This window comes from Ovis canadensis, chromosome 3, assembly GCF_042477335.2.
Source record: "Ovis canadensis isolate MfBH-ARS-UI-01 breed Bighorn chromosome 3, ARS-UI_OviCan_v2, whole genome shotgun sequence".
NCBI classification, from domain to species: domain Eukaryota; kingdom Metazoa; phylum Chordata; class Mammalia; order Artiodactyla; family Bovidae; genus Ovis; species Ovis canadensis.
The window spans coordinates 185,806,625-185,834,009 of NC_091247.1; the positions used below are offsets into that span (position 1 = coordinate 185,806,625).

The following is a 27,385-nucleotide window of genomic DNA, read 5'->3' on the forward strand; positions in this document are numbered from 1 at the left end:
GCTTTCATTTCCCTTCTTCTGTAATGAAGATCACCCTTTTCTCAGACAGTCGTCCTGAGGATGGGGAGATGGGCGGGGTCCTACCCACCCCCTGCTTACCCAGGAGGCTTCCTCTGGCTAAGTGTAAACAAGATCCAGCTGTTCTCAGCTCTGCAGATGCAGCTGCCTTCTGTGTGTCCCTGCAATAAACCATGCACACCTTCTGGTCCCAGATATATTCAGAGAATCAAAAGGGAAGTAAACCCTCACTTGTGAGTGGCTCAAGTTACCAACACTCTACCCATCAGGCCCCTCCCAGACCTATTTCCACCCTCCTGCTGCCCCCATAGAGAAACCACCCCAGCCCCGACCTCCCATGTCCTTCTGACACAGCCCACCCTGCCTCGGCTCCTTGAAGGAGACCTGCCACCAACACACTGAGAGTCCCTTGGCCAACTACTCCCCCACCCCATGGCCGTCTTTCCACCCACTCAGCCCTCCCCGCCCACCCACTCACCAGCCTGCTTGCTTTATTCACTCTCATGCCACGAGCACGTGGCATGTTCCAGAACACACCAGCTCCTCACTACATCCTGGTCATATTGCTGCTGCCAAGGGTCACATCCACGTGGCTTCTAGTGTTTGTTCATGCAGGTCCTTCTGCCGGGACACCAGCTGCATTGAACGTGGAGAAATCATCCTCACCCTGTAAAGCCAAAGTCTGGCATCACCTCCTCTGAGAAGCCCTCCAGGACCTCCCCTGCAGAGTCCAATGTCTGCTCCTTTGGTACCTGGGACAGGGGCCCAAGGCCACCCCTCAGCCACTCTCTTCATGCCTGCCCCCACTCTTTCGATCAAGTCGCTCAGACTGAGCCCTGCTGACAAGGATGACACCAGTGCCTTCAGGTCCAGCAACTTGCCTGAGGAGGCCCAGCCTTGGTGGTCAAGGCCATTTGGATGGATGCCAAGTTTGTGGGAAGGGCTGAGAACACGCTACTCTTTTCTACCCTGGCTTATTTCTACTTGACCATAGATCTATTTCTTTCCAAATGGAGGACTTTTACAGGAAGGCTAGTGACCTTGCAACTCAGAAAAGTTATAACAGAAAACCAGTGTTATTTCCTGTTTGGTTCCTGATCAAAAAGCCAAAGTGTATGGAAGGCTGAGAGTGTACAGACTGTGTGCAGGCTCTGTCCACACCATTCTTGTTTTAATCACATCAGCTCTAGGAAGCATCAGCTCCATTTTTCAGATAAAGAAACAAGGAAAGGTCTCACAGCCTAAGAGTCAGGCAGCTAGACTCCTGGTGGACCTAAGTGGTGCCACCATAAGTCCTGGTGGACTGCTGGTGCCCAAGCAGAAGGGGCAGCAGAGAGCCTGGACCTTCCATGGAGGCCCGCCCGCTCTTCCATCAGGGCTGTTTCATCCTAAATGCCCCGGTCATCATGGTCACCTCCTCTCAGCTTTTGAGGGAGAGACAGAGGAGTGATGGGTGTTATCCCACAAGGACCACTCACTACAGTTCGGTCTTAAAATCACTCTGGAAATTAGGCCAGGAATCTGATTTGATTTTGCTGATAAGGCAGCCAAGGGGAGGGGCGAGGTGGGCGCTTTCTTCCTGCAACTCAGGGGAAGAGCCAAGATTCAAACCAAGGCTGTCATTTGCCTACTGTAAAGTCCACTCCTTGTTTAAAGTTGCTTTTTGTTTTTCATCCTTTTCTCTTTCCAGTAAACTCTCTCCTACGGATTCTTCTCTCTTCCACTAGCAAGAGTTTATCTTTTTTACTTCCCTGTCTAGGGAAGTTTTACTTTCCATAAAACCACTGCCAGATGCAGACCTCAGCTAATCCACATGCTGTGTCCAGTTGTCATGAAATTCCTCTGTGAGAAGGCAGAATGGATGCTGGACATTCGTGGACTCAATAACACAAGCTCATGGGAGAGCAACCATGGGAGCTGCAGACTCAAATCAAAGTGAGGATTCAGCAAGACCTCAATCCAGGGACATGAGGTGAGACCACGCATTTGGAGACCCTAAAGAGTCAGTGACTATAAAATTGGGCTCCACTTGACCCCAGCATCCCAGGAGAAGTCCCTCAGGATGGCTACAGAGACCCGCTTGCCTGTCATTGTCCCCTTTTATAGGATCAGTGGGAGTGGGTAGGAAGCTTCAGGTTGAGCATGTGACTACAGAGGCTTTAGAGTCATCCAAGCAGAGGGGATACCTGAGGTCATCTGTTACCTGAGGTCATGCTGACAGCACAGATGACCTCAGGGGAACTGGTCTCGGCCACTCGCTGCCAGGCTGCCTTTGTCACCATAGCAAGGATGTGGAAGCAAGAAAAATAATATAAGAATAATGTGGTTTCTATGTAAAGTGGAATATCATTCACTTTAAAAAGGAAGATTTTTTTCTTTTATTTTAAAAGGAAGACTGTGGCTTTGTAGTAGAGCCTGAATTCAGGCAAGTTGATTCCTCCAGTTCCATTCTTCTTTCTCAAGATTGCTTTGGCTACTTGAGGTTTTTTTGTATTTCCATACAAATCTTGAAATTATTTGTTCTAGTTCTGTGAAAAATACTGCTGGTAGCTTGATAGGGATTGCATTGAATCTGTAGATTGCTTTGGGTAGTATACTCATTTTCACTATATTGATTCTTCCAATCCATGAACATGGTATATTTCTCCATCTATTAGTGTCCTCTTTGATTTCTTTCATGAGTGTTTTATAGTTTTTGATATATAGGTCTTTAGTTTCTTTAGGTAGGTATATTCCTAAGTATTTTATTCTTTTTGTTGCAATGGTGAATGGAATTGTTTCCTTAATTTCTTTTTCTACTTTCTCATTATTAGCATATAGGAATGCAAGAGATTTCTGAGTGTTGACTTTATATCCTGCAACTTTACTATATTCATTGATTAACTTGCCTGACTTCAGGCTCTACTACAAAGCCACAGTCATTAAGACAGTATGGTACTGGCACAGAGACAGACATATAGATCAATGGAACAAAATAGAAAGCCCAGAGATAAATCCACACACATATGGACACCTTATCTTTGACAAAGGAGGCAAGAATATACAATGGAGTAAAGACAATCTCTTTAACAAGTGGTGCTGGGAAAACTGGTCAACCACTTGTAAAAGAATGAAACTAGATCACTTTCTAACACCGCACACAAAAATAAACTCAAAATGGATTAAAGATCTAAACGTAAAACCAAAAACTATAAAACTCCTAGAGGAGGGAGAGGGTGGGATGATTTGGGAGAATGCCATTCTAACATGTATACTATCATGTGAATTGAATCGCCAGTCTATGTCTGACGCAGGATGCAGCATGCTTGGGGCTGGTGCATGGGGATGACCCAGAAAGATATTATGGGGAGGGAGGTGGGAGGGGGGTTCATGTTTGGGAATGCATGTAAGAATTAAAGATTTTAAAATTTAAAAAAAAAATAAAATAAAATAAAATGTTAATACTCATAAAGAAAAAAAAATAAATAAACAAATACTAATAGAAAAAAAATAAAATAAAAAATAAAAATAAAATAAAATAGGAAAAAAAAAAAAAAAAAAACTCCTAGAGGAGAACATAGGCAAAACACTCTCTGACATAAATCACAGCAGGATCTTCTATGATCCACCTCCCAGAATATTGGAAATAAAAACAAAAATAAACAAATGGGATCTAATTAAAATTTAAAGATATTAAAATTAAAAAAAATAAAAAACTAAAAAAAAAAATTAAAAAAAATAAAATTAAAAGCCTCTGCACAACAAAGGAAACTATAAGTAAGGTGAAAAGACAGCCTTCTGAATGGGAGAAAACAATAGCAGATGAAGCAACTGACAAACAGCTAATCTCAAAAATATATAAGCAACTTATGCAGCTCAAGTCCAGAAAAATAAATGACCCAATCAAAAAATGGGCCAAAGAACTAAATAGGCATTTCTCCAAAGAAGACATATGGATGGCTAACAAACACATGAAAAGATGCTCAACATCACTCATTATCAGAGAAATGCAAATCAAGACCACAATGAGGTACCATTTCACACCAGTCAGAATGGCTGCAATCCAAAAGTTTACAAGCAATAAATGCTGGAGAGGATGTGGAGAAAAGGGAACCCTCCTACACTGTTGGTGGGAATGCAAACTAGTACAGCCACTATGGAGAACAGTGTGGAGATTCCTTAAAAAATTGCAAATAGAGCTGCCTTATGACCCAGCAATCCCACTGCTGGGCATACACACCGAGGAAACCAGAACTGAAAGAGACACATGTACCCCAATGTTCATCACAGCACTGTTTATAATAGCCAGGACATGGAAACAACCTAGATGTCCATCAGCAGATGAATGGATAAGAAAGCTGTGGTACATATACACAATGGAGTATTACTCAGCCATTAAAAAGAATACATTTGAATCAGTTCTAATGAGGTGGATGAAACTGGAGCCGATTATACAGAGTGAAGGAAGCCAGAAAGAAAAACACCAATACAGTATACTGACACATATATATGGAATTTAGAAAGATGGTAATGATGACCCTGTATGCGAGGCAGCAAAAAAGACACAGATGTGTAGAGTGGACTTTTGGACTCTGAGGGAGAGGGAGAGGGTGGGATGATTTGGGAGAATGGCATTGTAACATGTATACTATCATGTAAGAAACGAAGTGCCAGTCTATGTTCGATACAGGATACAGGATGCTTGGGGCTGGTGCATGGGAATGATCCAGAGAGATGATATGGGGTGGGAGGTGGGAGGGGGATTCAGGATTGGGAGCTTGTATACACCCGTGATGGATTCATGTCAATGTATGGCAAAACCAATACAGTATTGTAAAGTAAAATAAAGTAAAAATAAAATTTAAAAAATAAAAAGAAGAAAATTCTGACACATGCTCTAGCCTGGATGTGCCTTGAAGACATTATGCTCAGTGAAATAAACCAGTCACAAATGACTTACTGTATTTTCTGTTTTAATTAGGTAGGCAGTGTAGTCAGATTGATACAGACAGAAAGTAGGATGGTTGCCAGGGGTAGTGGGAGGGGGGAGTGGGGCATTATGGTCTAACGAAGTTTCAGGTTTTTAGGATGAAAGAATATGGAGATGGATGGTGGTGATGGCTGCACAACATTTGAATGTATTTGATACCACTCACCTGTACACTTGAAAATGGTTAAGTCGTAAATTTTACGTGGTATATATTTTGCCACAGGAAGTAAACAAGAAAGAAAAAAAATCTCATTACAAGGGACAAATACTATATGTTTCCACTCACATGAGGTCCTGAGAGGAGCAAGTTCACGAAGACCAGGGGTAGAGTGGTACTTGCCAGGGATGGAGGGTAGAGAGGATGAGGTATTAGTATATAATTGGGACAGAGTTTCATTTTTGATGTAAAACATTCTGTGGATGGTGATGCTAGTTGTACAGCTATGTGGGTGTCCTTAATACCACTGAATTGAACACTTAAGAAATGGCTAAAATGGTAAGTCTGATGACTTTTAAAATTAATAAAAAATTGTTAAAAAGCTGAAACTTTGTGGAAAAACAGCAGCACCTGAACCCTTTCTAGTCTGCAAAACACTTTCACACACATCATTGTGGAAGCTACCACAACCTTGTGATGAAAATAGTTATTATTCCCGTATCACCCAGGAAAACTAAGGTTCAGACTTGCCCTCCAAATGGGGAAATTGGGCTGGTCTTTCTGCCTCTTGTTGGGTCTATTTTCTGGACTATGTCATTTCCTTAGAGGAAAAGAAATCCTTAAACCCTCCAGTAGTCTAAAAATGTAATTTTCTTCCATAAATGATCCCTATTAGCTTGAGATGAGTCATAAACATCAAATACTGCTTGGTCTATGAAGTGAGACCAAAGACCCTAGTCTCAAGTGGGCATAGGGAGTCTGGCTGGCCCCACAGGGCCTCACTGTGACTGGTGCCAAGTGCTAACTCACTCCTGCAACACTCCACCTCAGGGAGAAAGCTGCCTGAACTCTTCCGTCACAGGGGCTCTGAGCTCCTTTCTGCTGTGTGCATGTCTCCCTGTCTTCTGTGAGTGACGAGAGGATTTGCCATCATGCAGCCCTCCTGGAATTCATCTCCTCTACCTTTATGCTGTGACTTGGTGTCCTTGCTCATGGAAAGAGTGAGTAGCCTGCAGAGTCACTGATAGGATGAGTGAGAGAAGGCAGGGACTGGGCTTGGCGAACAGTAGGTGCTCAGTCAACAGGAACAGCTGTTTTCTGGGCTCACCATGTCGACATCACCTCCTTTCCTCTTTCAAAGCCCCAGCAAGTTGTCTGCCGTTCTCGTCATTCCTGTGCATGGATGAGAAAGCAAACGTAGAGGATTCATTCATTTCCCAAGGTCACAAAGCTGGCCTCACCTCCTTTTCTTTTACCCACTGATCCTTGCCTCCAAAATTCAGCTCTTGAATCAGAGACTTAAAAAAAAAAAAAAAAACAGTAAGTATAGACTCATAGACAAAACCACACAGTTGCAAAAATACTACAGAGAGGTCCCGTGTGTCTTGCACCCACTTTTCCTACAGTGGTGGTAACTTATGTAGCTACAGTCACTATCAGAATACAACTAACTAGACTACAGACCTCCTTGAATTTCACCAATTGCTGCATGCTCTTGTTGTTATGTTTTGGTGCATCTTATCATATGTGCAGATTCCCCATTTAACCAACATGACAATTGACATACAGAGTGTTCTGTCACTAGAAACTCTCTGTGCTGGGCCTTTCAGGTCACCCTTCCTGGGTCTTCCCTAACTCTTGGCAAAACCACTGGTCTGTTCTCCATCCCTAGAATTTTGGCATTTTAAGAATATTTTATAAGTGGACTTAGGCAGTGTGTAACACTTTAAGACTGACCTTTTAAAACATTCACTCAACAAAACTGTCCTTGTGACCCACCCAACTGGCTGTGAGTATTTGCTTTTTATGGATAGGTGATCCTAGACCCATAAGAAAGGATCTTGGAGGCCTCTCCCAACTCATCCACTCTGCCGGGATCCCCTCGAGAGCCCCTGAATGTGCTTCACCTTCAGGAACCAGCTGCTCCAAGCATGACCCCTGTCACTTGTCACTTTGCTTTCTGCAGGAAGAGATTTGGTCATGGCTTCCTCCTCTCTACCCTGTCCTCTCTCCATCTGACCCTCCTGAAAGGTTGTTGCTGAGCCATGAAAGACACTGGGATTCTTGGCCTCCAGAGGAGAGGAATTCAAGCTGAGGCCAGTGGCAAGGCTTGATCACTCAGAGCTTTTGTGTAATAAAGATTAATTAAAGTATAAAAGAGATAGAGAAAGCTTCCAACATAGACATCAGAAGGGGGCAGAAGTAGTACCCTCCTGCTAGTCTTTAGTAGAAAGTTATATACCTACTAGAAGGCTGCTAATTAGAGAAAGGAAATGTCTCAAAACTCAGAGACTGGCACCAGACCCCTCACCTACAACACGCATTTTGAGATAACATTGGTACAAGGTGAGTTTTCCTGGACCATAAAACAATTAACATGAATCTTGAAGAAAGGCAGTTTTCCAAGCAAAGACATAGTCTCATTAACATAGCTTAGGAGAACATTTGCATGAGTAAAACATACTGGTTTGTAATGTCATTTCTGAGTCTTAGGCAAACCAGAACTGGAGCCGATTTGAAGAAAGACAGAATCTAGGGTAAATACATAGTTCATTAACATAGTTTAAGAGAAACATTTCCATGAGAAAAATGCACTGGTTAGTTCAAGGTTTGAAGAAAGTTAAGTTCAGGTAGAACCAGGCATCGTTATGGCAACACAGAATTTTAAAAGAAACCTCCTTTTAAATTTGTGCAGAGAAGGGAAAAAATCTCACCCTTGTAGTTTAAAGAACGTCTGGCACTTGCAGCCTATTTCTTCCATTTGGAGACCCCTAGCCTTCCTGGCTGTTACCCTCTCACTCCCTGTCCCTTCTCAGGATGTGCTCTTCTGAATCTCTTCCCCTATCATCTCCACCGCTTTCTAAAACGTAACATTAAAAAAAATTGAGATATAAGTCCCATAACATACAATCACAATTGAAAAGTCGTTTTTAGTATATTCACTATGTGTATAAATATCACCACTACATAATTCCAGAACCTTTCCATCACCCCAGAAAGCATGCCCATACTTATTACAAGTTAATCCTAGTTCCTCCTGCCACCTTGCCTTGGGAAGGCTGAGGGATGGGAGTTTGTAGGGACTGGTTCTTAATCTTGTTTGATATCGTGGCTAGGCTGGGCCAGTCTGGGAACTGAGTCTTGGAAGCCTGAAGAGGTCACTGATTCACAGGCCACAGTGTTGGGATCTCCAGGAGATGGGAGGGCTCAGACATGGGACCTGGGAGAAGTCAATGTCACAGCCACTGATGATCCAAGCAATGGTCAACTCACAGGGTCTGAACAGAGACAGAGTTCTGAAAGGATGAGAAGACTCTAAGTCTAGAGGAGGGATGAAGCCTAGGCAAGGTCTTGTATTGGTTGGGATGGGGATGCTGAGCTGCTGTAACGAAGGGCTCACAAAATATATTGGTATTATCAACAAACAATGTAGATTTTTTTCATTTCAAATATGAAAATCCAAGCTGCTAGGTATTTGGGAGGTAGGTGGAAGGTAGGTTGACTGTTATTGCTCTGCCATCATTCCCAGGGGGTTGTACATGGAAGCTGGTTCTCATCACACATTCCAGCCCAAAGGAAGGACAAAAGAGGACATGGAGCACAGGAATTTCCCCTCATCAATGTGTCTTAGAAGATCCACACATCATTCCCCTCACCTTTGATTAGTCAGAATTTAGCAGTGAGGTTACATGGAGCTACAGGAGAGTCTGGGCTGCCACAAACCCACCTAAAATTCAGTGTCTTCTGTATAAAAAATAAGGACACTAAAAATGGTTAAAGTGGCCAATTTTATGTTATGTATATTTTACTACATTAAGAAAAAGTTTTAAGCTTTTTTATTTTTTTAAAAAGGAGGGAAGGATGAAAATTTGGGGACAATTATTAGACTCTTCTACAACCACCAATGCAGAAAAAGCATGGCATTTTTGTGGGAAAAAAACTACAAGATATTACCTGGTCACTGTTCAAAAATTATTCAAAAAGCACAGAATAAGTGTCACCTTTTTTGCTGATCTCTCTAGATTAATCTCTATTCAATATTTTAAAAACCTTCTGGGAAACAAAATTTTTTTATTTGCCCAGCAGTCAGATAGTAAAGCTCAGTGGCCTGCCGCCACCTCGTCCTCTGTCTCTAAACGCCCATTGTCGCCATATACAGGGGAGACGCTGTGACGCAGCGTCAGATGTGACCTCTCCCAATCTCTTACAGTTCTTTAATCTCAGTGGAGCCCCTCTGAGCACCTCACCATCGCCCCAAGGGGACCACAGCCAGAAAATGATCATAGACATTTCTGGGTTTTGTATTCACAACCACAATCTGAAAGTAAGATTTGGAATTACTTGGAAGAATAAGCATCAGGGTGGAATTAAGAATGAGGAGGTGTCTAATGCCAGTAGTCAGAGACCAGTGGGAAAGTCAACAGCTCAGTGGAGGCAAGTGAAGAGGTGAGCACTTGCTGGGACCAGGGTGGGCGGTCCACCTCAGGGGCCAGCAGTGAGGAAGGATGAGCATGGGGAACGAGAGAGGCTGGACAAGGAGGGGTATTAGCATGCTTTAGGCTCCAAAGACACATGTGGATGGCCGGAGAGGGAGCAAGGACCCCTCTCTTCCAAAAGGGAGTCTGCGCTCAGTGGCCCTTGGCTTTCATGCTCATGTGTGGTGGGCGGTCAGGCAGCCCTGAGGACTGCTCCCTCCCCCTGGGTGGGCAGACATGGGCACCCTCCAGCACTGCTCCTGCACAAGGTGAACAGTCAATCCACAGGACCTTAAGGGGGAGAACTGATATTTGTGGGTCCTATAGTGGGTTAATTGGTGGCCCCCTGAAAAGTATGTCCATGATGTAATCTTTGCAACTGTGTATGGGACCTTATGTGGAAAAGGGTCTTTGAAAATTCTTTAAGTGAAACATCTTGTAATGAGATCATTGCAGCTTATCTGGATGGATCCTAAATCAACTAGCATCCCCGTAAGATACACACAGAGACAACAGAGAGTAGGGGGAGAAGGCAATGAAAAGACAGAGGCAGGATGCAGGGATGCAACCACAAGTCAGGGAATGCTGCAGCTACCACCAGCTGGGAGAGGCAGGGAAGGCCCCCCAGGACTCCTACTGGAGCGGGCCCTGCTGACAGGAGGCAGCACTCCAGACTCCAGCACTGGCTCCCCCCACCTCTCCCATCACCTCCTGCTGCTCCCTCCCGAGGCCACAAATGTGCACCTGCTTGGAGGCTGGACGGGTCAGCTGCTGGAAGCCTGGCAAGCGTTCTGTCTAGAAGCTTGCAGTTCTCTTGAGCAACCGTGAGATGTTAGTGGTGACCCCAGAAAGAAGAGGGGCCTCATGTGGAAAAGGGTCTTTGAAAATCCTTTAAGTGAAACATCTTGTAATGAGATCATTGCAGCTTATCTGGGTGAGTGTGTTGAGGGTACACAGTCTGTTCGGCAATTTGTAGGAGGCAGAGGGGATGGAGGAGGTCAGACCCTTTCTCCTGTGCGTTGGCCACCTTGAGGTTGCCCCTGGGTGCTGTGCTGAGGCTGATGGGGAAGGGGTTCTTTCTGAGATACAAAGAATCCAGGCTTATCACCACCCTGTCTCTCAGGGCCTGTTCAGTGCCAGGCTCTGAGGGGACACTGGGACCTGAGGGGGAAAGGACAGGTGACCTAGTGGGGAGACCCAGGGCTTTGTCTTCCTGTGCTCTCTGGGGCCTCAGTTCAGGACTGTGGGCGATGAGTGGTCCTGCGCAGGCGAGGCCGGCCCGGATGGAGGAAGTAAGAAGGGCTTACTGCACTGTCTGTGTTATGATCTTGGTTTTGCAATATTAAGATTAAAAAAAAGCCAAACTGTAGGCATGTCAATATAACAAGAGGGGCATGACCTTAGATCTTTTTGTTTAGGCAGGCAGAGACCAAACCTAGAAACTTTGGGATTTTTAAATTCGCATTCCTAGGACTTTCCTGGAAGTCCCATGGTTAAGACTCTACACTTCCACTGAGAATATTGTGGGTTTCATCCCTGGTCAGGAAACTGAGATCCCACATGCCAGGAGGCCCAGCTGAAACAAAAAATAAAGAGAAAAAATAAAAAAAAGAATAAAATGTACAATTTGATCAGTTTAAAATATTTATAATAAAATCTCATTCCCCACCTATATATTCATATCTTAAGGTCTGGACTTGGCCTCCGCTCTGCCCACAGAGAGCTAAGTGACCCTGGGCAAGTCACCTCCCAGGGAATTTTTTGTTCTGATTTCTTGTTTTTAAAAGCTGATTTCAGTCTTCCCGTGTGGGTTTGTAGCCTCCTCAACACACATAGGAGTTTGTAGCTCCTATGTGTGTTGAGGATGTTCACCCGTATCTACTGTAAATATTGCAAACACTATCTCCAGGTCTCTTGTATTCTGATCTGGTTTATGGTGTCCTTTGCAATTTTCAATTTTTAAGAGGTTCAGTGGTTTCTGGGATTTGTGTCCTGGTGGGAAAAGTTTCCTCAACTCAGCAGTATTTTTCCAGTATGTTTTCACTTTGTCCAGTACGTTTGCAGTTAGCTTTTTTTTTTTTTTTCTTTCAGGTTTACATTTAGGTCACTTCGGGATTCAGAATTGATTATATTTTTTTGTTTCTTCTTCCTAATTTTCTTCTACATCCTGCCTTCCCCCTCCCTCCTTTGCTTCTCCTCTCCTGCTCTCCCTCCCTCCCTGCCTGTCTCTTTCTTCTCCTTAAAGCAGGGCATGTTTAACAGGCACCTACTGCAGTCAGAAAGGAGCACACTCTTCTTTTTTTTCTCTCTCTCTCTCTTTTTTTATTTTTTAAATTTTAAAATCTTTAATTCTTACATGCGTTCCCAAACATGAACCCCCCTCCCACCTCCCTCCCCATAACATCTCTCTGGGTCATCCCCATGCACCAGCCCCAAGCATGCTGCACCCTGCGTCAGACATAGACTGGCGATTCAATTCTTACATGATAGTATACATGTTAGAATTCCCATTCTCCCAAATCATCCCACCCTCTCCCTCTCCCTCTGAGTCCAAAAGTCCGTTATACACATCTGTGTCTTTTTTCCTGTCTTGCATACAGGGTCGTCATTGCCATCTTCCTAAATTCCATATATATGTGTTAATATACTGTATTGGTGTTTTTCTTTCTGGCTTACTTCACTCTGTATAATTGGCTCCAGTTTCATCCATCTCATCAGAACTGATTCAAATGAATTCTTTTTAACGGCTGAGTAATACTCCATTGTGTATATGTACCACAGCTTTCTTATCCATTCATCTGCTGATGGACATCTAGGTTGTTTCCATGTCCTGGCTATTATAAACAGTGCTGCGATGAACATTGGGGTACATGTGTCTCTTTCAGTTCTGGTTTCCTCGGTGTGTATGCCCAGAAGTGGGATTGCTGGGTCATAAGGTAGTTCTATTTGCAATTTTTTAAGGAATCTCCACACTGTTCTCCATAGTGGCTGTACTAGTTTGCATTCCCACCAACAGTGTAGGAGGGTTCCCTTTTCTCCACACCCTCTCCAGCATTTATTGCTTGCAGATTTTTGGATTGCAGCCATTCTGACTGGTGTGAAATGGTACCTCATTGTGGTTTTGATTTGCATTTCTCTAATAATGAGTGATGTTGAGCATCTTTTCATGTGTTTGTTAGCCATCCATATGTCTTCTTTGGAGAAATGCCTATTTAGTTCTTTAGCCCATTTTTTGATTGGGTCGTTTATTTTTCTGGAATTGAGCTGCATAAGTTGCTTGTATATTTTTGAGATTAGTTGTTTGTCAGTTGCTTCATTTGCTATTATCTTCTCCCATTCAGAAGGCTGTCTTTTCACCTTGCTTATATTTTCCTTTGTTGTGCAGAAGCTTTTAATTTTAATTAGATCCCATTTGTTTATCTTTGCTTTTATTTCCAGAATTCTGGGAGGTGGATCATAGAGGATCCTGCTGTAATTTATGTCTGAGAGTGTTTTGCCTATGTTCTCCTCTAGGAGTTATATAGTTTCTGGTCTTATGTTTAGATCTTTAATCCATTTTGAGTTTATTTTTGTGTGCGGTGTTAGAAAGTGATCTAGTTTCATTCTTTTACAAGTGGTTGACCAGTTTTCCCAGCACCACTTGTTAAAGAGATTGTCTTTACTCCATTGTATATTCTTGCCTCCTTTGTCAAAGATAAGGTGTCCATATGTGTGTGGATTTATGTCTGGGCTTTCTATTTTGTTCCATTGATCTATATGTCTGTCTTTGTGCCAGTACCATACTGTCTTGATGACTGTGGCTTTGTAGTAGAGCCTGAAGTAAGGCAAGTTGATTCCTCCAGTTCCATTCTTCTTTCTCAAGATTGCTTTGGCTATTCGAGGTTTTTTGTATTTCCATACAAATCTTGAAATTATTTGTTCTAGTTCTGTGAAAAATGTGGCTGGTAGCTTGATAGGGATTGCATTGAATCTGTAGATTGCTTTGGGTAGTATACTCATTTTCACTATATTGATTCTTCCGATCCATGAACATGGTATATTTCTCCATCTATTAGTGTCCTCTTTGATTTCTTTCATCAGTGTTTTATAGTTTTCTATATATAGGTCTTTAGTTTCTTTAGGAAGATATATTCCTAAGTATTTTATTCTTTTCGTTGCAATGGTGAATGGAATTGTTTCCTTAATTTCTTTTTCTACTTTCTCATTATTCGTTATAGGAATGCAAGGGATTTCTGTGTGTTGATTTTATATCCTGCAACTTTACTATATTAATTGATGAGCTCTAATAATTTTCTGGTGGAGTCTTTAGGGTTTTCCATGTAGAGGATCATGTCATCTGCAAACAGTGAGAATTTTACTTCTTCTTTTCCAATTTGGATTCCTTTATTTCTTGTTCTGCTCTGATTGCTGTGGCCAAAACTTCCAGAACTATGTTGAATAGTAGCGGTGAAAGTGGACACCCTTGTCTTGTTCCTGGCTTTAGGGGAAATGCTTTCAATTTTTCACCATTGAGGATAATGTTTGCTGTGGGTTTGTCATATATAGCTTTTATTATGTTGAGGTGTGTTCCTTCTATTCCTGTTTTCTGGAGAGTTTTTATCATAAATGGATGTTGAATTTTGTCAAAGGCCTTCTCTGCATCTATTGAGATAATCATTTTTTTTTTTATTTTTCAATTTGTTAATGTGGTGGATTACATTGATTGATTTGCGGATATTGAAGAATACTTGCATCCCTGGGATAAAGCCCACTTGGTCATGATGTATGATCTTTTTAATGTGTTGTTGGATTCTGATTGCTAGAATTTTGTTGAGGATTTTTGCATCTATGTTCATCAGTGATATTGGCCTGTAGTTTTCTTTTTTTGTGACATCTTTGTCAGGTTTTGGTATTAGGGTGACGGTGGCCTCATAGAATGAGTTTGGAAGTTTACCTTCCTCTGCAATTTTCTGGAAGAGTTTGAGGAGGATAGGTATTAGCTCTTCTCGAAATTTTTGGTAGAATTCAGCTGTGAAGCCGTCTGGACCTGGGCTTTTGTTTGCTGGAAGATTTCTGATTACAGTTTCAATTTCCGTGCTTGTGATGGGTCTGTTAAAATTTTCTATTTCTTCCTGGTTCAGTTTTGGAAAATTGTACTTTTCTAAGAATTTGTCCATTTCTTCCACAAGAACACACTCTTCTTTAGTGAGGCTTCGCATCTGGCCATACAGTTGGGCGGGGAAAAGTTTCTCCAGGCTCCTCTCTTCCCCCTACCAACAGACTTTCCGGAAGCGATCAATCAGAGGCTAACAGAGGAGGACACTCCAGATAGTAATCCAGCAGCAGAAGCACTGTCCAGCATCCACAGGCAGCTGAGGCCCCAGACAAGGGTCAGGACCAGGACAAGAATGGGAAGGAAGGACAGAAGGATGAGGTCAAGGGTGCAGCCACTTTTACAAGTGTTTGGCAGGATCCAAGAGCAGTCTCTTCTGCTGATACCCTCCTCCTCTCTCTGCCTTGGCACTCGGTCCTCGTGTTTCATGATTTCAGTTGGCTACCTAGCTCCTGGGCTTATAAAGCTTCCAGGCAGAGAAGGAGGCAGAGGACCAGCCAACTCTCCTCTCCCACGTGCTTCAAGGGGGGCCTGCCTGTATGAATTCTCTTCCACCCACATGTCAGTGCCTCCAGTCTCTGCCACCAGACACATTTCCTAGTGAACAAGCCGAGGGTTAGGTTACTCTTCCTGAGGGAGAACCCTGGGTATCGCAGAGGAAGATGTAGAAAGGAAGATTCTAGGATGGGGCTCAGGTGAGGCGATTTGTGGGAGGCTGTAAGGAAACAGGACCACTCTAGGTTGAGTGCTGCAGAGAATGGCTGCAGTGGGGGTGCGGCAGGAGTCAATGAGAGTTTCAGTAACTCCGTGTATGGAGACCAGAGTGAGGGTGAACGTGTGATTGGTAAAGAAGGAGCTGTGTTGCTTTTCAGCCAAGGGAGGAGGTGTGGTGTTGGTGGGGCACAGTGATGGGTCTCTGCTGTCTCCTTTACTCCTGCTCTCAGGGTGACCCTGTGCGAGGCTGGAGTTCTTTGAGAGCCTTTACATTCAACAGGAGAAGAGCAGCACCCTGCTGTGACGACAAGCCAGTCTTGGGGTGTCAGGTATTTTTCTTGTTTTATTTCTCAAAACTTTATAAATGCTCACGTGAATAAACAGAAGGGAAAATAGCCATAGAATGCAAGACTCCTCTTCTTATTAAATTCAATTAAGAATTAAATACTTCCCATTATACTAATTCTTATTTGCAACTACTATGTTATATCTAACTTTGGTGGTGTATAATATATATAACTTTTATTTTGTATTGAGTACCGTTGATTAACAGTGTTGTTGGCTTCAGGTGTGCAGTGATTCAGTTATACACATATACATATCTATTCTTTTTCAAATTCTACTCCCGTTTAGGTTACTAGAGAACACTGAGCAGAGTTGTGTGTGCTATGCAGTAGGTCCCTGATGGCTATCTATTCTACATTTAGCAGTGTGTACATGTGAATCCTTTTTGGATATATTTTTTCTAAAACATTCTAATTTTAATATTATTATGGACTAATGTCCTTTAACAGACTCAGCCTGGTCCAATTAATAATATTTATTTTCCGTTATGATTCTGTGTGGGTGCGCCTGGTAACCACTGCTCTGAGTATCTTCAAGAGCATCCTTGCCTTTGCAGGAGCAGAGATGCCAGCCTATGGAGTTCACCTCCCCTTGCAAGGGGTCTTCCTTCCTCTGAGTGGACAGAAGCCCATGGGTGCACATGTGGGTGGGCAAGATGCTGCTGGACAGTGTGTCTCTTTAAGGTCACAGTTCACTCTGATTATTCTGGTTTCTGTGTGTTATCACCCCTATGTTTGTAGAGAACTTGGTTTCATCAACATGAACATGTCTCCTACACTGACAGTTGTCGCAGCAGCAGTTAGCCTTCTTATTTGCGCTTCATCTGGTTGCTCCCACCATTTTAAGGCGGTGGCACCAGACACTACCCCATTCTTGTGGATTACTAACTACTATAAAGTTATTTCTGCTGTCTTAAACTTTAAAAAATCCGAGTGCTAAGTGCGTATTGTTAAAATAAATCAATTTCTACAGAGAATTCTGCTCATTTCTTCCCAAGGAAAAGCTTCTTTCTTTAGATAATTAATGTCTTTAGATGATATTCTTATCTTGGGGGACAGAATAGTGTGAGAGTGTTTGCTCTGGAGATAGGAGCCTGGACTCGAATTCTGGCTGTGGCACTAGCTGGGCACTTTGAGTAATTACTTAACTTCTCTGAGCTTCAGTTTCCTTTCTTAAAGGGTCATTGTGAGAACTAAAAGTAAGTGAAAGCCTACCAAGCACTTGGAATGTTGCTTGGTGCAAAAAGGGGAGTCATCAATCACAATAGCTAATAAATGCTAGGTATTGCATTTTTCTTTCTCTTGATTTAAAATTTTTAATATTTAATTACTTACCAGGAAAGAATTTCAGTTATGTTAATCCATTTTCTCATACCTTTCCCCATCTTCTCATAATATCATTATATTACTAAATTTATATCCTGTATTAGAAATCTTTGTAGTTATAAGCACTTGATTTAAACTTTTATTTCTGAGGTCCTCAGGTGCAGCCAGTGTTTCCTGACTCCCCTCTGGTGGAAGAACTTTAAAAATGGAAAATTTTTGAAAACTCAAACCCACATCTCAATAAGATTAGAAAGATATTTTATTCATAAAGTGAGAACAAGATGCATGGAAAAGGGAGATAAATAATGAAGCAAACAAGAAAAGGAAATATTAATCCTTTCCTTCCTTCGGGGCTTCATCTCCCAACTTCTAGCAGTGTACTTTAATTTTCATATTGATCGACAACAAATCCATTAGTTCTCATGTTTAAACGCTCTGCTTTGGGAATATTCTGGCAGTCCAATGGTTAAGACTCCACTTTTACTGCCATGGACCAGGGTTTGATATCTGGTCATGCAGTGCATCCAAATATATATATATATGCTGCTGCTGCTGCTGCTGCTGCTGCTGCTGCTAAGTCGCTTCAGTCGTGTCTGACTCTGTGTGACCCCATAGACGGCAGCCTACCAGGCTCCTCTGTCCATGGGATATTCCAGGCAAGAGTACTGGAGTGGGTTGCCATTTCCTTCTCCAATGCATGAAAGTGAAAAGTGAAAGTGAAGTTGCTCAGTCATGTCTGACTCTTAGTGACCCCACGGACTGCAGCCTACCAGGCTCATTTGTTCATGGGATTTTCCAGGCAAGAGTACTGGAGTGGGTTGCCATTGCCTTCTCTGAAATGCTCAGTTTTGTTCAAAAAGTTAGAAATCAAACAAGAGCGTTAACATTTTTTATCTCCAATATTTCCTCCATTTCTTTCAAACAATTTGTCATATGATATCATGTCCCCTGTCCCCACAGATTCTGGACTTCTTATCCCATTCTGGGCTGGTTTCTCTCTAGGTCTGCTGCATGCCCAGCTAGGATCCTTGGATTCCCTTCTCTCTGGTTGATGTTCCTGATTCCTGGATCCACATCATTCATGGTTATGTCTTATCTCACTCTATAAAAACACACACACCTTTTTCCCCTCTGCAGCTCATTCCCAAATAACTGTCTCAGAAACAACTTTGATGGTAACCTTTCTATTCCCATTTAGCTCCATTTCTTCAGTCATTTGTTTGTTCAATTTTCTGCAACCTTTCTCTGATTTTCTTTTCCATCCTATCTTTACAGTCATTTTGTAAACACTTTATTAATTTCCAAGATCTATTTTTGTTTGTTTCATTATTTATTTCCCTTTTCCAGGCATCGTGTTCTCATTTTATGAATGAAATATCTTTCTAATCTTCTTGAGACATGGGTTTGAGTTTTCAAATTTTTTCAATTTTCAAAAATCTCTGTCTTGTGACTTCTCTGGTGGTCCAGTGGCTAAGACTCCATGCTCCCAATGCAGGTGGTCCCAGTTCCATCCCTTGTCAGGGAACTAGATTCCACAAGCTCAACAAAGAGTCATATGCCACAGCTAAAATATCCCACTGCCACAACTAAGATCCAGCTTGGCCAAATAAATAATTTTAAAAAATTATCTGTTTCTTCTGACGTCATTTTTATGTTTTTTTTTTTTCTCCAGGTTGTCATATTTCTCATATGTCTGATCCTGGATTGCCCATTCAAATTAAGATGGAGAAGGGTTGACGGGAGAATTTTTGTAAAGTGATTGGATGAGGACCTGTGATTTCCATAAAACGGAAGTTTTTTTCTGGTGTCTTTCCATTCTGATTTCCCCACTTTGTTGCAGACATAAGGCTGCTGTGAATATGGGGTGCACCATGGGATTGGTGAGCTTGTCCCCTGATCTCCCCTCTGGCTCCCTCTCATCTTGGTCCCTCTCTGGGGCTCTGCCCAGCAGACCATTTTTCTCGCCTCTACTCACTCTTGCTGTTTCTCTCCCTCTACTCTTCTCTATTCAGCTATCACTTCTCCATTCACTCAGTCCTCAAATACGTGTTGAAGACTCTAAGCTCCTATTGCCACCATTCAGGCTTTTTTTTTTTTTTTTTTTAATTAGCCACAGAGTGAGGAGAGGCAGAGTATGGGTTCTTGAGCCCAAGAGTGGGTTGGAACCCAGTCTATGTTGAACAAGGTTTCTGACCTTGGGCAAATCACAAAGCATCTATGCTTCAGCTTCCTTAGTATAAACCGGGATACATGGGTACAGACTTCCAGCTTATTAGCATTATAAATATGCTTTATAATTTGTGAACTCTTAGAGCAAATACCAGTGTAGAACAAAGTCAGAAACACAAACCACTCTCACCAATAGCTGTTACTGTAACTATAAGGACCTTTACTATCATTTCAGCCAGGTTTCAGTAGGGGTAGTTAATAAACACTTTTTAAAATTCTTAAAATAGCACATAAACATAAGCAACATTTGCTTTCTTTTGTTATCTCCCAGCACAAGATAGTCACAACCAGAATCAAAAGAGATTCTATCAATATAAAGATCTGCTACTGAAACAGCTGAGAACTGGCAAGACTGAAAGGCTGGACACACCACCTATCATGAGTGTGAATGTAAATTGGTGTGGTTTCTTTCCAAAGCAGTGCGGCTCTAAGTAGAAAAGAATTTGAGATGTTGATCCACTCAGACACAGTTATTCTACTTCTGAAATAAGGAAGCGGTCAAATGCATGCAAAGTTTTCCACAAGGAGGGTGTTCTTTGTATTATGTTTACATAAATAATTAGAAACAGCCCCAAATTAAACAGTCAGGGGAGGACAGCAGAGAGGACAGAGCACCATTCAGGTCCTCAGCCACCCAGGGCGGGGCTGAGGGATGGGGTGGGGCCGGTGGGACTCCAGGTCCTTGTGGGATAAGGACTCTTGCAGAAACAAGGAGGACATGGGCTGTGGGAGCTGAAGCCCCAGGAACTTTATCAAGGCCGAGACTTGAGCACAGGGAGCAAGACATCCTTTTAGAATGAATGAGAAGAGTTATTTACTGACAAACATATGTCCACAAGTATATATTTTTGTATATTAAAGGGCACAGAGCATAGTCATCACAAACCTGGGATTTGGATCAGAAAGACTTGGGTTGAAGTCCAGGCTCTGGAATCAGTGTGAAAACTTGGGCTGACCTAAGTTTAGGTGAGTTTCAGAAGTCTGCACGTCATAGATGCTAGATCAATATCTCCTATTACCAGTCAGTGACACAAGTGTTCCCAGTCTCAGTTTCCAGAGTATTCCTTCCTGTTTGTTCTTTCTCTGGTTTTATTGCTCCTATAACTTTGCAGATGACTGTCTCCTGTCTAATTACCTTCTCCTTGTGCCCCAACAGGAGATCAGGACTCTGATTTGGCCTGGAGGGAACTGGTGGGATGATGAGTAACTTTCCTTAACTAGTGGCCAGCAAAGCCCAGGAGACAGAGAACCACGCTGGGTTAAGTCCCTGGTGGCACTGGTGGCCGTCCCAGGGGAACCCACCAGAGACCTCGCCCCTCACTGCGCCCTGCAGTCACTGCTCACTCATGATCGAGCCAACTGTCTGCTTTTTCTTCCCCAAGAGTGAAGCCACACCTCCTTCCAGCCTGACGCAGACAAGGAGCTGAAGGGACATCTCTGAGACCCCCTGCTGCCACCATGAGCTCGGAAGACCTGGGGACTACACTGGTAGTCAGCAGTCTCTTATCTGGCTGGTTCCTACTTGTGACCCAGAACTGAGGTGGTGCCAACTGCCTGAATTAACCTAGAGAAGAATCAAGAACCAAGAAGGGACTGGATAAGCATCCTCGGGGCCCCCAGAAGAGTCAGGGGATTCCCCCACCCAGGGATCCATCCAGGACCTTCCAGGACCTCTACTCAGGGAGCCAAGTCTAAGGTATTCACTTTCTCGCCCTGTTGTCCTGTAAGTGACTCAGAAGTGAAGCCAGGACAGCCATCGGGAGGGGGACAGCAGAGGGAGTCCCCGAGGCCAGGTGGGGTGTGGAGAGGAAGTTCCGCAGCATCCCTGGAGCTTCTCCTGTCCTCTTCCTTTGTCCAAGCTTCCTCCTGCTCCCAGATCCTGGAGTGTAACCACAGAGGCTGTTTCCTCCAGTTCTCTCTCTGCCTCCAGCCCAACCACCCTGCAGGCGTCAGCAGACTCTGAACTGAACCCCAGTCTGGCTTTTGCCACCTGTCACCTATGTGATGTGGAGTGCCTTACCTGACCTCACCTGTAAAATTGGAAAAGTATTTCCCTATGTGGTGATGAGGATCAAATATAGTGTGTGTCCATGGCCTGGGCCACACAGTAGGTTCTGCCAAGTGTGGTACTATCCCCTCTACCTGGAATGTATTCATTTAGGTGGAAACCTCTCCCCTCCTCCTGAATCCCCCCTTTCTTGTTCTGTGTTTAGACACCTGCCAAGTGCTCTCATATATAAGCACCTGCTTATCAGGTGTGATACCTCAGGCAGGTGCTGACTCTATTGCTCTCAAAGGCTTCCCTGCAGACACCCAAGTGCTCAGTTATCCCCCCATCCACCCCAATCAATCAATACACAGATTTAGTGTTTTGTATTCCCTCCACGTGAGCGCTGTATTCCTTTCTCCCTTAGTGACACAGGAAAAAGAGAAAAATTAAAAGTCTTCATGCTGCAGGACAGAGAGAGGAAGAGAGATTTGGTTTTTCTTCTAATAAGGGCGCTGATCTTAGTGGATTAAGGCCATACACTTATGGATGGTGTCACATCATTATAATTACCACCTTAAAGTCCCTATCTTCATATAGTCATTGCAAGGGTGGAGGAGCATTCAGGGCTTCATCTTATGAATTTGGGAGGATGAACAGTCCACCCAAAGCCCCAGATGAATCCATCATCAGTACCTAAGATGACTACTGCTCAGGAGGATGAACTTTAACCACTTTAAACTCAGTACCATTTACCTTCCATCATAATTTCTTCTGATCCTTTAATTTTTCTGTCTAGAAGGCAAAAACTTTTTTAAGGATGTCATTGAACATTTCCGGAAAGAGTGAGCAAGGAAGAACCACATTTCCTACTCACCAAAGAGAAACCCTGAGAGAGTTTTGTGGCTGAGGCTGATTTGTCCAGGTAACCCACACAGGAGCGTCAAGAACTTCACTTAAGTCACCCAGATCCCCCAAAGAAGATCTCACCCAGGCTAGCTTCCTCCTGGCAGGCACATCTCCTCCAGGGAGCATCCTATGAATGGGGTTGAGGATGTTTCAGCTCAAGAATGCATGAGGAATATTTCCTCCATGTCATTTGCTGGCAGTGTATAACCTCAGGTTGAGAAGAGATAGAAACCTGCGAGAAGAGCAGGTTATATGACCTGGGCCAGTTACTGAACTACTCTCTGCTTTAGTTTCTTTATCTGTTCAGTTTTATTGTGAGGACGCTGAGATCATGCACGCAAAGTGTTACATATGATAGCCGGTATAGAGTAGATACTCAACTAATGTTAAAATTTAAAGGCTTGTTGGAAAGACACAGGGGTCAAGAGCCTTCTTCCTGGAGATGAGAACCAAGAAGGATATCCTTTGGGACAAGTCAGGAAATCTTAACACCAGCATCACTTTGTGTTCCTGGGGATTCTGACTAGAGTGCTTTCATTCCCCATCTTAGGAACTGTACCAACCCTGCAGGATCCTGCTGGCCCATATGGCAGAGAGGCTGCAGAGGAACTGGGTGGAGCTGGTGGGATCCTGGCTCTAGCCCTGCCCAGCTCTGGGGCTCTGGGCTTATGTCTTGAAGCCCCAGTCTGTCCTGTGTTCAATGGGAACAGCGATTCAATTTGATGGATTGTGGTTATGGCCTCAGAGTGAACTGAAGGGTCAGAGGTGGGGAACCAAGTGCAAAGATCTCATCCAAAGGCCCAGGGAGGCCTGGACCAGGGTCAGACCCAGGGTCAGGGTGGAGCAGAGGGTCCAGGTTGGAGGACTAGCAGGCAGGCTTGGGCAGCAGGACCAGGACTGGAGTGAGGAGAGTGGGCCCCGAGGACACAGAGCTGAAGGGCCTGTGACGCTAACAGAGGTTCCAGGAGTGGGAGGCGGGACATTTCTTTCATCCCTTATGGGATCCGCTCACGCTGGACTAGAGGGCCCTGGGTGATCATGTCCTCCACACCCTGCCTGGGACCTGGGTTCTCCCTCCATCTGGGACCCTCTTCTAGTCTACGTGGAGCTGCCCTGACAGTGGGAAGGCCATGTGGCTCAGCGACCCTCCAGGGTCACAGTGAGTGGCTGCGATTGCGTGTCATTTGAGGGATTCTGAGGAGCCTCACGCATCCCCACCCAAGAGGAGAACACTTCCTCCACCCGCTGTGCCAGTGCCGGTCTCTTCAGACTCAGCCGTTCAGATGGGAGTTTCCTCAAGTCTCTCGAATCTTTAGAGGATCCACAAAGTTGCACACAGCCTTGGGGTGCAGACTGGTGAAGCTGTCACAGGTAAAGTGTGAGTTAGGCTGGTGATACCCGAGATGTCAGGGTGCTGAGTCAGGAGCAGGGAGGCGGGCTGGAGCATCCAAGAGGAACCAGGGCTCCCAGCACAGCTCCTGCTTCCCTGTCAACTGGGCCAGTGATGGACCCAGTGATCTTCCTCTGGGAGGGTCAAGGAAATCAGGCTTGGGGGAGAGCAGATGCCAGGCAAAATGATCATTCGGGGTCCTTTTAGCTCTGAGTTTTGATATTTTTAAACATTCCAAGTACAGAGAGTTAGCCAATCTGAAAACTCTGGGGGTACAATTCCCAGGACTGTCCTTACATTTGACACCAATGGCAAATTTGGGAGATTCCCACAACTTACTCAAGTTTAAGAACTCCCTCAAGGGATGCACAGACTCACTGAAAGCTGTCATGATCCCAGTTACAGTTTATTACATGGAGGGATGCAGTTTCCCATCAGCCACGGGGCAGAGTTTGGGCAGGTTTCACACACGAAGCTTCCATTGTCCCCAGGACATGTTAATGTCCTGGATTCAGTGTGCGGCAGGGCACACAGAACACTGCCCTCCAAGGACACTCACCCTGTTTAAAAAATTATCCTGACCTGTGGTCTCCAGCCCCTCCTGGAGGTCAGCCTAATGCCCTAGAGTCCAGCTTCTCCAGAGGTCACAGAACTGATAACCACATGACCCAGAGGCTACTCATCACCTTGTCAGACTGTCCAGTGGCCCAGGCAACAAGGACACTTGTATCAGCCAGAATATTCTAGGGGCTTAGGAACCACTTCCCAGTAGTCAAGGGCAAAAAAATGTTGACTCCTCACTACGCTCTCAGGCCCCTGAGTGACAGTTTTTCTGCTCTAATCCCACTTGCCTTTGTTTTACCTGTGGAGTTCCCACTCTACACACACTTTAGAAGTGATGGTGTTGATCTGCCTGTGAGATGTCTTTATCAAATACTTCTCTTAAGAGTATCCTAAGGTGACTTTTGCTGCTTTATTCCAGGATTGAATATGTACATGGAGCATCTACAATGCCCAAATATGTGTTTAATGTTGAAAAAATGTTTGCAGTTGTAAAATTCTTTCCTGGTGATTTATAATAAAATCTGCAGCTTATGCAGAATAATTCTTGCTGAACCTATTTTACCGACTAACATAGTCTTTCTTAATACCTTGACATTCACTGTTACAGGGAAGAGGCAAATACGCTACGTAAATATCTGAACAAGCTGCACAGAAACTTGGCCATGGGGGACTAAGACAGGCGCCAACGAGGCCAGTTGGACAGAAAGAGGTTTTTGGAGACGTTTCCTCAGGTGAAACAGGAACTTGAGGAGGGCATAAAAAAGCTCCGGGCGCTGGCAGACAAGGTTGACAAAGTGCAGAGGGGCTGCACCGTCCCCAAGGTGGCAGCCGCCCCTGCTGGCTCTGGGTCTTGCTTCCTGAGCACCTTTGGCCTGGCTCTGGCACCCATGTCAGCAGGGGCCAGTCTGACACTGTGTTGGTGGGGCAGGGCTGGGAGAAGTGGCTGCTGTGACTGATGTGTCCACCATCATGTTGCAAAGTAAAAGCAGGTCATCAGCAGAAACTGAAGCCAGTCGCCTTGTGTCAACTGGCATCAACGAAAAGGAGGTGACTTTGGGGCTTCTACATAAGATCACACCCCAGATTGTTTCCTCTACAAAGAAGCTCTACCAAGCTATGAAAGGCCTTGGGAAGAATGTCCAAAACATCAAGCTGGCCAAAGCTGACCCTCAGTTAGCAGCCAGTTCTCAGTGCTTCATGACTACTACTCAAGTCTCAGTCCAAATTGGCCAAGTCAGGAAAGCTTTGGGAAGCATAGCTCTTGCAATGTCCAAAGGAGCCCAGATGGTGCATGCAGTCACTGTAGATATCTTCCATTTGACGGGTGTGTCCTTCCTGGTAAAAGAGGCAAAGCACTTGCCTGAGCGGGCAAAGACAGAGTCAGCTGAAAAGCTGAGGCAGCAGGTGCAGGTCCTGGAGAAGAATTTGGAAGAGTTCACCCACACCTATGAGAGCCTGCGACAGGGCCTGACACCCCCACCCCAGGACAGTGCAGGGACCAGGCACACGTGTGAGGTGAAGGTTCAGAGTACCTTGTTAGAAGGAAAAGGAGGGGGAGACAACACTGATGGAGCTGGGTGTTAGGAATCTGGCATTTTTGCAGCTGAGCACAACAGGGGAGGAATGCATGCAGGTGGAAGACGGGAGAGAGAAGGAAGGAGCCTGGAGCCTGGACTAAGGGAAGAGAGTGACCGGAGGGGAGATCCACTTATTTTGGACTAAAGAACACACTGGGGGCAGAACAGAGAGGCAAGGGATGTTGGTGATTACGAGTGAAATGACACAGAACATACAAGACACACAAGAGACAGACAGGACACCACTCTGGCCAGAGGAACAGAACTGCGCAAGCAAGCTTACGGCTTATTTTATATAGCTTCCCTGGGCAGAATTCCAGATTGTATGACGAAGCCTTCTCAGTATAGCGCATGTGCATAATTGTTATCGTACAGCAAAAGGGAGTGAAATTCCGGCCTACTGCAGAATCTGTCCAGAGCCCTTATCACAAGAAGGGAATGTTCCCTTATTTGCAAGGGACCATTAATCTCAAGGCTGTGTCCATCTCCTTGGCAGAACATCCTGTTTGCAAGCAGCACATCTCCCCTTTCCCTATTGTGACCGCATTAACCCTTCAAGGGAACTAGCAATGAGAGGCCAGGAATATGAAAGGGTTTAAAACGAGAGAAAATCAAAGAGTTACGATTACTGAGGTCCAGGAGAAGCATCTGAGGCTCCTCCATCGCCCTCCCCAGGGTTTGCTGTCCCAGCAAGAAGAGTCTCCCCCTGGTGGTGGTCTCTAGCCCTCCTTCTCCAGCATCACCTTCGATCCCAGTAGGTTTATCTTAATTAGGCAGTGTCTTCGTTTTCTTTTTTTTTCTAATTGAAGTACAGTTGATTTACAATATTCTGTTACTTTCACATGTACAGTAAAGTGATTCCGTTTGACATGTACCTGTACATGTGTACATGTGGGCTTCGCAGGTGGCTTAGTAGTGAAGAGTCTGCATACCAATGCAGGAGAGGTGGGTTTGCTCCCCGAGGAGAAACATCAATAACCTGAACTATGCAGATGACACCACCCTAACAGCAGAGATTGAAGAGGAACTAAAGAGCCTCTTGATGAGGTGAAAAAGAAGAGTGAAAAAGCTGGCTTAAAACTCAACATTCAAAACACTAAGATCATGGCATCTGGTCCCATCACTTCATAGCAAATAGATGGGGAAGAAAGTAGAAATAGAGACAGACTTTATTTTCTTGGGCTCCACAATCACTGCATATGGTGACTGCAGCCATGAAATTGAAAGAAGCTTGCTCCTTGGAGCAATGACAAAAGCTATGACAAACTTAGACAGCATATTAAAAAGCAGAGACATCACTTGGCTGACAATGGTCTATATAGTCAAAACCATGGCTTTTCCACTGGTCACATAAGGATGTGAGAGTTTAACCATAATGAAGGCTGAGTGCCAAAGAATTGATGCTTTTAAACTGTGGTGCTGAAGAAGACTCTTGAAAATCCCCTGGACAGCAAGGAGATCAAACCAGTCAATCCTAAAGGAAACCAACCCTGAATACTCATTGGAAGGACTGATACTGAAGCTAAAGTTCCAATACTTTGGCCACTTGATGGGCCAACGCATTGGGAAAGACCCTAACACTGGGAAAGCGAGGAGGAGAAGGGTGCAGCAGAGGAGGAGATGGTTGGATGACA

At 44.2% G+C, this 27,385-nt stretch overlaps 1 protein-coding gene and 1 pseudogene across 1 annotated transcript in view; both read left to right on the plus strand.

Annotated features, from left to right (window-relative positions):
• Window positions 1–27,385, plus strand: part of LOC138437650 (apolipoprotein L3-like) — a 228,711-nt gene that overhangs the window by 167,298 nt on the left and 34,028 nt on the right. The window lies entirely within an intron of this gene.
• On the plus strand, window positions 21,964–25,758 carry LOC138436385 (apolipoprotein L2-like; annotated as a pseudogene).